The 13,801-nt window shown below is 34.0% G+C and overlaps 1 protein-coding gene across 4 annotated transcripts in view; it reads left to right on the top strand.

The window, feature by feature from the left end:
• The first annotated feature begins 2,879 nt into the window (after positions 1-2,879).
• The window catches only part of smash (smallish), a 250,339-nt gene continuing 239,417 nt past the window's right edge, over positions 2,880-13,801 (top strand). For all 4 annotated transcript variants that reach the window (XM_068763759.1, XM_068763764.1, XM_068763765.1 and 1 more), the window contains exon 1: positions 2,880-3,080. The gene's annotated coding sequence lies outside the window, so the exon portion shown is untranslated. The remainder of the gene's footprint in view (positions 3,081-13,801) is intronic.

Raw genomic sequence — 13,801 nt, forward strand, 5'->3', positions numbered from 1 at the left:
GATAAAAAATAATTATCTTCCGTTGATACATGGATGTCTTGGATATGTTCAGACTCCTCAATTTCGCTTTCTGAATTATGAGCACTATCAATGACAGCATCGTTTAAAGTTTCGTCTTGCGAATCCGAACCAGCAACATCTTGCTCTTCATCAAGCACTTCATCCAGCCATTGCAATACTTGTTTGTCCTTAGGCATTTCAATTCAAAAAAAAAGAAAAAGCATAGAAAAAAACTCAAAAATAAATAAAGAAATCATACCGTATCAAAATACACACATACAAAGATAAACAGTAAACAATATACTAATATAAACACAAAAAAATCACAAAAGTAAAAACTTAGCTTTGCCAAAAAATGTAACGTAACTGGGCGCATGGGGTCAGCTCTCTAAAGGACAGCGATGTGTGGGCAAGAGTTAATGTTCTGGATGCGACTAAATTGCGTACCCCGAGGGGAATGAGGAAGCTAGAAAGAGCGTTAGTACGCTCTGAAGACTGTAAGCCATTATTTTTTGAATTTCAAGCGACCCTGACCCCATGCGCCTAATTAAGGGTTAAGGGAATATCATATCTTTATTTGTATATATATATATACATTAAACAATTTTCGAAAGCTCACTCAAGAGCCTTGATTTACACTGACTTGATACATTCTTTAAATTATTTTGCAAAAGGATCTATATTCCACAGGCATTACCATTCGTGCCTTTGTTACAGTTACTTATATTTCTCAAATTATTTTTCACTCATTTCTGCATCTCACTGTGTTTACTAAATCTCTTCAACTATTTCCCTAATTTAAATCATAAACTATTTAAAACTAAGTTAAAGTCAATTATTATTTTTAAATCATCGTTGTCTTGTATGTTTTTAACGACGCACTAACAATGTCCAGTTTTTTAGGTTACGTTTCGTACGACCATTTCCTCAATCCTACTTCATATTGTCATCATCAAGTTGCACGCAAGTATCTGTGTGGTAGTTGCCGTCAGTTTTTTATTTCTTCTCTCTGTATATCTAATAATAATCTACATAAAACTATTTTTATCTGTAACAGCATTATGGTTCTGATATGTTGAGATGATGAATTTAGAATACAAGTGTTCGCAAGATATCATCATCATGTCTGCCGATAGTCACCCACTGCACGACATAGTGCCCCCTTAAGGTTGCATCACCATGATGATCGACCATGCGGTGCCCACAGCGACTTCTCGCGATTTTGACCATGTCGTCGATCAATCTAGAAGGGACTTACCCACGCTTCTACTAGCACGTGGCCGCTCATGGACCTTTTGACTCTAACGGCCATCGGTTGAAAGAGCGACGCGCGTCGAGCACCGAACTTCAGACGAGCAGTTCTTCAAGCAACGTCTTCTGCGGATCTTCCCATATTACACTTTATATTGACAATACACCAATACCTCACCTTGCGTCGTGGTTACGTTCCAAAAAAACACTACGCAAATTGAAAAGCCGCAAAGTGAAATAAGATTTTCTATAGCAAACCATGTAAAGATCGAACATAGGTTCCAGGGTTACAAAAATACTACTTGATGAAAAGAAAATTGAACAAAGTAAACATTAAAAAAAAACAAAAATAATATTACTCTGCCAATAAATAATAACCAGAAACAACACGATAAAATTTATATAAATTTATTATTCTCTTTAAAAAAAACTACAACACACTACATTACAGCACACTACGTAATTGATAGTGAACTCTAAAATTAGCAAAACAAAGTGAAAATAAAACTGTATTCAAATTGCCTTGTTTTAGTTAGAAAGGGAATCCCCGAGTTTTGATGGCATAACGCAATTAGAAACAAAAGTGTTGCCATCTTTTAGAAAAAAAGAAAATTAAAAAAAAAATTAAAGACTCGAATCCAAAACAACGCCACCTCGAAAATCTAACGACGCACAGTGAAAATTAGTACTAATTAAGCAGCGACGTAACTTCGAAAAAAACGCAAAACAAAACGAAGCAAAGCGAGGTATTGGTATACTTTATACCAATTGACAATAGATTCCATATTTGCAATCACAAAAAATAATAGTTTTTTTTAATTTAAGAAAATGGTATGACCAGAATCGAAAAACGAATGAGTTATTGAAAAAAAAAAACAAAGAATTTATTAACCATCATTATTCCTTCAGCCGAAATATGCCCACTGTTGAACATACGCCTTTCCCAGATATTTTCAAAAGGATAGGAAGGAAGCGGGTCGCTTTCCGTAGACCATTATACAATTATTATTACATTTATATCACTGATCAATTCGCCAATAATTAAATGTTGTTTGTGAATAAGTATCAAATATATTCGAGTTGGACATTTTTAAAGACTCGAAGTACTTTCAAAGATAGGATGCTTTCACATTTAAAATCTTACCTATAATTAACATAACAATAATTGTTTATCTTATTTGTAAAAGTTAGAGAACCGTTTATCGTTATTTTCTTTTTTATTAATTTATCAAAGTTTAATTTAAAAGTCTACTAATGGCCAGGGCTATGTACGCCTACAACAAGCACGCATATTGTATAATATACATTATATAATGTTATATTTATGTGAAAATGTGTTATGTTTTGTTATTGGCGGGCCTAATTTAAATAAAGAATAAAAATATATTTCGTCATATTTAAACTGTTAAATTTAAAATCAAGTATCATTTACTTTTCCATTAAACACTCTTTTTTCTTTATTAAGATATATTATAATTTAAAAAATAACTGTTTATTTTCAAATAAATATTTATATTTTTTTAAAAAGCGCCGGTGCAAAGTAATATTTGAATTCCGAATGCATTCGAGTGGGAGATGTTTCGCTCGCGCCGCGCCTCCACCGCCCGTCAGTCCGCCGCGCTCTGTCGCGCAAGATAGTCGTGTGTAGAGTTGTTTTTTGCGCTTGTCGTTTACACCGCATCTCTAACTAACCCGTAAAAATATAAACGAATCGACCAAAAACGTTTTGTGCGTAGTGAACTCGGGACCCGTGTGTTAATGAGAGTGTCAAAGAAAATATACGACTGAATAATCTCTTCTAAACATCTCCGTCGCATGACCGACGTCGCGTGAGTATTCTAAAGTTATTTAACTGTACTTTCCTTCCATGGTTTGTCGTGGTTCTAAGATGTGCGTATTCGCGGAAAAAAACATGTCGTCTCGATTGATCGGACAGAAGACTTAGTTCAACTAGGTCGCGTTTCGTTTTGAAATTAGTTTTGAATCGAGCTTCCATCTTATTCACAACTTACAAATCATCAAGTCATTTACTAACTTTTTATCTTCGTTGTAGAGATTGATTACGGCATCGCAGAAAGCGGTGCTTGTTGAGTTTTTTTTATTTATTTTGGGTAATTTACAAAGATGATCGCGCGAAACGTTTACCTGCGTTGGGATGAGCCGAAATGGCGGGCTATATTATCGTATTATTTTTTTCCTCCATTTCAAATGCAATTCGTATACAAAATGAAAGATTGCTGTCCGAAAAGATATATTTTCTTATTTCACCTTGAAATTCGAGTGGTACTTTTTTTTTTAATTCGACGACTTAAAACTGAAAGCCATATAAAAACACACATGCAAATACGACATGTTTTAACGACTTTTTGTCTTAGTTTTTGCTTCACTCTCGCCTAATATTTGAATTTATAATGCAAGTACAGACAATTAACATAATTACTGGCATTCACAGTTTCTCACGAAGATAAAGAATTGAACAATGAAATATGGCCGCAACATTCGACGAAATTAATACGTAGTTGCATAAAGTACACAATTAAGTAATACAGTTTCATTTTTATTTACGCGTATCATGTAATAATGTTTTATTTTAAACTTTTTGACCATAATGTAGAGTAACATAGGATTTTAAATAGCAAAATTTCTCTTAAAACTCCTTGATTGCTACGACATGTGGATAGTATTAAATCTTATATTACACTTTCGGTCACAATAGCACATAAACTGCGTCTTGCAAATAAAAATTAATAACAGTCCTAGGTTCAAACCTAGGAAATTGTGATCAGCTGCAATATCATTATGTTACTTCACCAGATAGACACGCATTTTCATTTTCATTTCTTTTTAATTTAAACACATCTATTACTTATACGAGTATGTTATTAATATGATGTGTAAATTTAAATCGAATCTATGTATATTATATATTTTAATGATCGGTAGAAAAGTTTTTGATTGCAAACCTTGGTTTTTATAGTAGATGCGGTAGTCATTGATTTATTCATATTGACTTGAAGAATTTATATAAGAATCCCAAAATTGCCTAATTTGATAGAATTAAATGGTGATAAATAGGGGAACGAAAGTTACAGAAGAAGCCCAGGGGGTTGGCAGGTTGAAGTATGAGAAGGCCTTAGGGTTCTGCAATGGAATCGTGCGTCCACAAAGTGGACATACGATTTATAAAGTTCGTCGATATCGCATCCAACCGTTCTATTTTTAAATTCTGTGGGGCGTGCCCTATTCAGTAGACATAACGGCTGAAATGTTGTTGATTATGTTGAATTAAATAGAGATTACCAATAATGGCTTCCTCAAGTTACGTGAATAAAGCTTAGGCGTGTTTTTATTTATGATCATAAACAAATATTTTAAAACGAAAGGAAATGCAGTTGATTTTCGAGGTTTCCATTTATATTTATGAACAAATATAGTTTAATTTGTAACAGAACAGTGTTAGCCTGGCGGTAGAGAACTGGGGCTTGTGATCGGAGGTCCCAGGTTCAGTTCCCGGGTTACAATCCTATATAATTTACACATTGTGCGTTAATTATATGGATGGGTAGCAGCGTCCTCTGTATACTATAATACTACACTTCGATCGCCTACCTATAGTATAGCGATAAGCCTAATAGCGATTATGGTTTACCTCCTTATGAGAGATATCTTTAGGAGGAGGTCTGTACCTTGTAGTGGGCGTATATTGATTGAAAAATAAGGTTACGTATGTATTTATTTATTTATTTATAGGTATTAGTATCGGTGGGAATGGAGTTATGTTAACAGAATTATCACTCTGACAAACGTATTGAGTCATCATCAGAAAGTGATAAGGTGGAAATTTGTAATGCGTCTTATCAGTGGACTCTTGAATCATATCACTTACTGTCGAGTGTAGACGACAATGCAAGCACAGTACTAGTTTTTCTTTTATTTTTATTATGGCGACCGAATTGTAATATCGTTCCTGTCTGTTTTGCAGAAAACCCGATTGATTTGTTACCGCTCCGGCATTAAAAATTTGTATACTAGATGGCAAAAGATTGTTGATAACGAAGGTGAATATATTGTTGATTAGAAATAAAAACCTGTTAAAATTGTAGTTTTGTGAATTTAACTTAAGAAAGCGACATAAGATTCGGGTCCCCCTAATATAATACCATCGGCTAATTTCGGTTTCGTAGAGCATTGTCTCTGTCTAACATTATGTGATATTTTGTCAGTCGTGCGACAGAGATAACGCTCTACGAAGCCGAAATTAGCCGATTGTCTCTTTCCAAAGGTCTATCTGCAATATTTATCGTCTGGTATTGTAATTACTATGTTTTACAAATTCGTCGCCGTCGTTTCCGTCCATAAACACCCATTGCAAGATATAGACCGCCTATAATGATATCTATGGAAGATATACCATAATCGCCACGCCTGGCAGTCGAATTAGTGATTGCACTGTTAAGGACACGTGTACCGGTGAGCGATCTCTCACTGAATCATCAAAGCCATATGTTTTGTTATATCGTTAAAACTAGACGGTAGAAGTCTCTACTATTTTATGTTAAAATAACCGATTTTTATGTACTTTAGAATGGAAATTTTTAAATTTTTGATTTACCTCGAATGGTCTGGAATTCTAGGATTTTTTAAATGACTCCTGTTGTTGGGATCTTGTTCCCCTTGCTTTGTTTGTGGCAGGGACGTTACAATGAAAGTGTAAATGATTTTTTAATTTTTAAATTCCATTGCTCTTTCTTTTTTCTTTCCCCACAAATTCTTTCTCTCTTTTCTCCGCATCATTTTTCGTATTTTGTTCTTCTTTCATACGCCGCCTTTCTTTCCTCGTCTACGTTTGTGTTCTTAATTTACTATTTTTTATCATAATTTTTATTTATTTATTCGAAGACACCGATAATTGACCTTACCCTTTTATTACTTAGTGCGTTAGAATTATGATTATGATATTTATTTTTTTTATAAAGCGTCATCACAGGGACAATGCAAGACATAGGTTCTCCCTTAAGGTTGGTTTCGACGACCTGTCTTGCACTGCCTGCATTCAGGTACCTCGATCCAACTTTTAAGTTAGCGGATCCTTCCGTTCCGTGAACTCAACTCAGATGAAGCAGTAAAAGCCTTCGGACTAACAGCACTTACTTCAACAGAGAATAAGTAAGTCGATCTATCTAGTGGCTGCTCGTGGTGAACACTCGAGAACCTTTCGGTCTCAATGGCCCCGCTGCATGACACTTCGCCAATACCTAAGAAAAGCATAATAATAATAAAGCCCTTTATTCCGAAATTAGTATTTACAAAATAATCTATTGCTACACATTTTAAAACTAAATTTATTTTTAAAGTATGTCTCTAATTTCAGTGTGCCTGTTGGCATAGGCCTCCTCCGAAAACTTCCATTGACTTCTGTCGTTTGCAACCCTTCTCCATTTTACACCCGCAGTCAGTTTTAAATCATCTTCCCATCTTATTTTTTGTGTTCCTCGATTTATTTTTCCGTCTCTCGGGTGCCATTCTATTATGGCCTTGCTCCATTTCCCATTCTTGTCACGAATCATATGACCGGTCCATCGCCACTTTTGCTGGTCTATTCTTTTTAATATATCCGTCAGTTTAGTTTTCGATCTTCGAAGAAAAGCATACAACGTCTTAAATTACTAGTATAATCTGTATAATACGGCCAGCGTGAATTTTAATAGCGTGACAGAACCGCCGCCGTCCAAAAAGTTTTCTTTTAGGTGACATCATGACGAACCGATCGGTGTAATCGATTTTTTTTCGCCCATTGTTTTTTTTTTTTTACGAAATCCGCCACTCTATTCTAATTTCGCCTTGACATACCGTTAAAGCGTTGTTGCGCAATCTCCCGCCATTTTTAGTATCGCATCGTTGAAAAAAAAATAGCGAATGCTTTTCTCTTTTCCACGGATACAGTTTGCGTTGTTCATTTTCAAACATACTATGAATGAAACAGACAAATGATAATTGTCGGCTTCATAAGGTAAAATAAAGATGCGTTTACACTAGACTACTTTTGAAAAGATGCTAGATGATAAAAATCTTTTAGTGTCATCTAAATTTATCAATACATATTTCTCTGTTCATTCCACCGTTTATAATAGTAATAAAACTTTACATTATTTCTTTCATGTTATAGTAGATTGCATTAAATTAATAACTGAAAATTTCACAATGTTAATACAAATCACCCCAAAAAAAAACTCAAAGACGTAGAGATGAATAAGAAACACCAGTCGCAGATTCGACACGCGCAACAGAACGCCATCGCTCTATTAAAACTACCGATGACAGACCTTTTGGCTTTATGTAAACAAATCTTTATTTCGTTAATACTAATGACATGGGTTATGAATTTTCAGATATCAAGCAAAACCAATCCATAAAAATTAGTTTATATAGATTATTCTTATATTTTATAAATGTGAGATATAAACGAGACAAAAATTAAAACAATTACAATAATTAACTTAATATTACTGTTGGACAATCAGCTGCCTATTAAATGACATAACCAAGGGCAAAGTGGCCGTGCCTTAAGGTAATGCCACAGTGTAGCTATGAACAGTTGTACAACTTTATTGTTACACTATAATTTTTATCGTATCGTAAATATTCATAGATTCAAGTCTGTTTCGCTGGTTTATCACTTTTAAAAAGACTACTTTATTATTTTCATCAAAATTTTCAACGATGTTTCTAATGATAGCTTCTTAAATGAGCCTATTTTCTAAAACTTATGTTTAACATATTATTTATTTAATCACTTCTTTTACAATGTAGAAAACAGAGAACTTAATGCCTAAGACATTTTCAGATATTTTAAGTTTTTGAAGGTAGGTGAAATAAGATAACATTATATAAGACAAAAAGTATAATCAAAAATAAGAAGGTAAATAATCGCTAAGATAAAAACACCTTACATAAATATACTAAAGGCTACTACTGATTTAACTATCTACATGTACTATTTATATAATTATAATAATATTTATATTAATATTAGTCAATTCAAAAATAGACTTGACATGAGTTTAACCCTTTCGCTTTAATATAAAAACACTTATATTAATATGTTACGGGAGAGGCGTAAGAATTTTAAAAAGACTAAGGAAGGGCATGGCTCAAAAATGTTGAAAAATATTGATCTTACTAATAATTTCTTTAAGTAATTCTCATTGGTACTACTGTTAATTCTAAACTGTGGCAACTGAATAATCGTTTCATAGTAACTTGAAGGTTGACAAGTAATTAGAAGGGATCACAGCGTAGTATTGACGTCTTTGTAATTGTATGTTATATAACTTATAACATAGATAGTCTGGATACGATATTTTTTGGACCTCGTTTTTATGGACCTTTCGTGCTACCCATGGAAATAATTTACAGTAATATTTTCACAATATTTTTTTTTGTCATTTGCACTGTTTTTTGTCCTTTTTAACCCTTAATAAACTAGAGTTTCAATTATGATACCAATCTTTTATACCGAATGTTCACTTTACTATTAGTTTTTTTTATAGGTTAGCTGTACGTATTTTACTGTTGTATAATATTCTTTCCAATGAAATTAAAAAAAATAATCTATTTTTCCTTTCATCTAGACCCTCAAGCAAACAGTAATATTAAAAAAAATCACTTTCGTTAATCAGGCTACTAAGGGTTAAGATCTCTCATTCATTCCCATATTGTCGTTTTCATTCTATTCAATTCCTTTCCATACCTTGTTTACCTTTCATACATCGCCTCTCTTCCTTAGACTTTACAGAGTATTTTAATAAAACTAATTTTTTTTATCTTTACTATACAATTTTCAAATCTTATTATCCTTTACTATTATACATTTCTATCACAGTTTTCATTTCGTTTGTTCAGTTTGTTCGTTTAAATCTTATTCTTTTTGGATACGAATGTTTTTTTTATTATAAACATATAGTTTTTACCCATTGTATATCCGGTAATGTTAAATATAATAGGAGCAGAAGTGGGCTGGCCACATAGCTTAACAGATGCCATTAGGACCTTATGAATCTGAAGTGGAGACCAAGGATCGGTAAGCGCGGAGAGATCGTCCACCCATAGATAAACACATGACCTTGTCCAGGTCGTCGGAAGACGGTATATGTAGATAGGAAATAAATCTATAGGAGACGCCTGTGTCTGGCATTGAACATCTTGCAGTTGAAATGATGAGCGAGGAGTGTGTATATGTTATATAGGTTTGATAAGGACAGTTGCAATGTAATTACAAGTTGTATTCCTTATCTTTTTCAGAAATGCATATGCTTTTTTTTCTTTAATTTTATTGAGTGTAGGAGTAAAATATGTGTAAATTAAATTAATTTAGGAGAAAATTATGTGTAAATTAAGTCGGTTTAGGACTAAATAAAGTGTAAATTAAGTAAGTTAGGACAAAAACTTGTGTAAACTAAGTCAATTTAGGACTGAAATATGTGTAAATGAGGCTAGTATAATGATATAAACCAGAGTTCCCCAAATTTTTTTGTGTCGTACACCCTTTGCCATGTTTTTCTGTGTTGGGTAGACCCCTTACTTACCTGATATTGATTTCTTGTAAATTTCTAACTGTATTGAAGTTTAGTGTTAAAAACTTAAAGTAAAAACTCGTGTTAATTTATACATTTATTAATTGAATTTAAATTAAAACTACTCAAAATAAAATTTTGTATCAGTTATGTAAAATATACGTAACATTAAATAAACATAAAATAAACTATAAATAAAATAACATAAGCAATAAGTCAATATTTTAAGTGAGAAGGATGAACCTGATAATAATAAATTATCAACATTTGGTGTCAATTTTGTAAGGGTTAATCTTAAATCTCCTCAACTAATGATGTCCAGTCTGTTTTTTTTCTGTTAGGCGATTGGTAACAGCGCTAAACCCCTTTTTCACTAGGTATGACGATGGAAAGAAAATTAAAATTTTGCACTATCGTGGACCCCCATTTTTATTTCATGGACCCTCAATTTTTTTTTCACTGACGTAGACCCCTTGCAGGTTGTCATAGACCCCTAGGGGTCGATATAGACCACTTTGGGAATCACTGATATAAACTATTGAAAGTGGTTTTATTTATATTGCCTAAAGGTTAAGCTGTCATCGGGTATGAGATCGAGTGATTGTCCTCTGTATTTATCACACATGCCGTAATTTTTCAATTCGACGTTTATCAATTAGAATGATTATTGAACAATCTTAAAACAAATTGTAAGTTTTTGTTTGGGTTCAGATTCGAACCGTGTACCCGCGGTCACAGCGCCCTCGTCACGGTCCGGTTGACTACGGAAAAAGAAATCCGAAACTGTTTTGTTTCGTTTGACACCCGACACCACGTAAAAACGGACGACAGTTGGTTTTTAACGACGTCGCAACCTCTTTTGTCTACCGTACAATGTTTATTGTGTTTTCACTCGCATTACAACTCATTTATAGGATCGGAAAACGCTCACACCATGGAGGTTTTAATGTCTTACTACTGAAGGCGGTGTGAAGAGACGGTATCTTTTTTCTTTGTCGGCTTTATATATGTTCGAATGAGATGGAAATATAAATGTCAAATTTGTTTCTCCATCTTGTATGAATGTCGCCTTTTATTGTGTGTATGAAGCTTTCCCTCAAGATATCTCTTGATATCTATATCAGATAAAGATTAGGTGAAGACAGCTGAAAAAAATACTGATAATCCATCCATTTATCTACAGACTAGCTGATCCCGCAAACGTTGTTTTGCAAAAAAAAAATTGATATTTTAATTTACAAATAAAAAATAAGGGTTGATCGTAGAGGGGTGAAAATTTATGGTTGTATGTATTCTTGTATGCTGTATCATAAAAAAATAAAAACAAAAATTTTCGTCAAAAAAATAAAAAATTTTTTTAAGTGTGAACAACCTTTATCACTTAGGGGTATAGAAAATAGATAGTAGCCGATTCTCAGACCTACTGAATACGCATATTAAATTTGGTAAAAATCAGTCAAGCCGTTTCAGAGGAGTTCAAGTTCGAACACCGTGACACGAGAATTTTATATATTAGATATATGTTTATTTTCCCGATTACAAATAAGTACACAGTTTGTCTCTCCTGAAATAAAAAAAATTAGAGAGGCCGGAAAGTAATGTCGTTTCTGTCGACATATTTTACAGAAAAACCGATTGATTTTTACCGCTCCGGTATTGAAAATTTGTGTACTAGATGGCAAAAGGTCGTTGATGACGAAGGTGAATATATTGTAGATTGAAAATAAAAAATTGTTTTGATTGAGAACATAGTTCTGTGAATTATACTTAAAAAGCGACGTTACTTTTCGGTTCTCCTAATATATATATATATATATATATATATAAAATGTGTGTGTATTTGTGTGCGTAGCTCATTTACAATTAATGTATAGTATCCCTATCCAAATATCAATTGCTTTAGATACAATTAATCTACTGTGATCAAAATATTAAGGTGAATTTGTTAATAAAATGTAAATTATTTATTTATTACTTTTAAACCAATTTCAAATCCCTGTCAGATAACACGCAATTTTTCCAAAGCTTTTTCCAGTCTTCGAAACAGTCTGTTCAGTTTTTTTTTCGGTATAACTTTCAAGACACCTGCCTTTTACAACAAAACACACTAATAGATGTTTTACAATTGGATAATGTACTATTATATATATGCCTGATTTACCTCATGACATTTGATACAAAATAAACTTCCAAGGCAGCCATTTTTTTGCTGAGTATTTGTCTCATTTGGCATTGCTACTTGCGGCCAATAACGTCGTCGACCTTGCTTCGAACTTGGAACTTGAAAGGTATTTTGAATCAGTTGTTTTTGCTTCGATTGCGGTCATTCTTAGGCAAGTTGTATTGATATGTGGACGTATGATCGGTAAATTTTTTTCAAATAACTTCCGTATATCTTAAATTTAAAAATCCATTTTGGATTTTAGGGAGAAAAGATTTCTTCGTAGCTAAGAGCAGAGCCGATCCTAAATAAAGGCTTTTGTATTATTGTATTGTTTGAAAAGAAGTTAGTGCTGTTAGCTCGAAGGCTTTTACAGCTTCATTTGACAAGAGTTCATGGAGCGGAAGGGTCAATGAACTATAATAAAAACTAAGGCATCATCTTACAGAGCCTGCAACTAGGCTTACCTGATTCTGTCAATGTAAGGTGTTATGTATGTAGAGTACAGATTGAGAAGCAGCGTGGACCACTCGGCAATTAATATCATTTTATAAAAGTACAAGAATATTTGGTGTCTTTTTCTTCCTCTAACAGCTTGGCTATGTTTCCATCCTCTTTTCTTTCTTCCAACCGAAACTGGCAATTCATTCTTGGCGCGCCAAAAACGGGACAGCTGGTGATCAGGTGTGGTCTAGTCCACCGCAGGGTAACAGGGTAGTGGACGTCTTATGGCTGAAATGATCATGGTAATAAGTCCAAGGAAACTGGTTTATCCTAGAATCCCTTTTATATACAAACTATAGGTAACGAAACATATATATGCGGATAAATCGGTTCATAATGCCAGATGACGACGTTGAAAAGCGTTAATGCTTTTTTTTCTATATTACACAGATATTAGCAGCCGTGCCTTTGTTTTTATAATTACATTTAATATTTCCCAAATTGTTTTTCGCTCGGCTTATGTCACGGTGTTTACTAAATCTCTTTAACTACTTCCTAACTTAAATCATTGGTGTCTTGTTTGTTTCACGACGACTTACAATGTCCAGTTAAAATTACGTTTCGTGCGATCACCTGCTCATTCCTACTCCATATTGGCATCCTCAGGTGTGACGTGATATTGCTGCCGCATAGTAGACACTGTTACACAGCCCGAGGGTGTCTGTTCAACGAATAACGATGACCGCCACACTGTTTAGCCCCTGAGCATCGTGGATGGTGAGTCCCTAACTTGCCTCTGTACCGTAGCTTTGGCTCAATGAAAACTTGTTCATCGACTTGGGTGTGAGTTAGCTACAGGGCTAATAACACCTACTCAGGGACTGCACCAACTCCTTGGACGAATTTATCCCCTTGTATACCTCCTTCAGTAAGCTATATGCTTCTGTATTTGCTTTTTCACCATATCTCCTCCTTAAATTATTTACTTACAAGAATGTACGTACTTAGAAGACTTCTTACAACATAAAAACGTAACTGCGAAGAGGATAAATTGATTAAAATTTAAGGCTTGCCATAAACACTCGCAGATGGTACCGTGTGCCTTATCCGACTGCGTCGCCATCACGACAATCGTAACTCACCGTCCGTCTCCCATAAATTACCGTCAGTGGCAATCTTTATTTTTGTCGAAATGCCAATACGTCGACGCTTTCCCCTGCCAAATGTCTCGTTTACATACAGTTAAAAGGTAATTCGCGCCCGACGGCTCGCGAGATTGAAAATGTGTTTGCGTCTGCGCATGAATCCATTACACGGGATGTTTTATGTGCAAAACTATGTTTTGCATCCGACCGTGCCTGTCTGCTATTTA

This window comes from Battus philenor, unplaced genomic scaffold, assembly GCF_028537555.1.
Source record: "Battus philenor isolate CCGP_79_NKW_IND1 unplaced genomic scaffold, ilBatPhil1.0.hap1 SCAF_18, whole genome shotgun sequence".
Taxonomy (NCBI): domain Eukaryota; kingdom Metazoa; phylum Arthropoda; class Insecta; order Lepidoptera; family Papilionidae; genus Battus; species Battus philenor.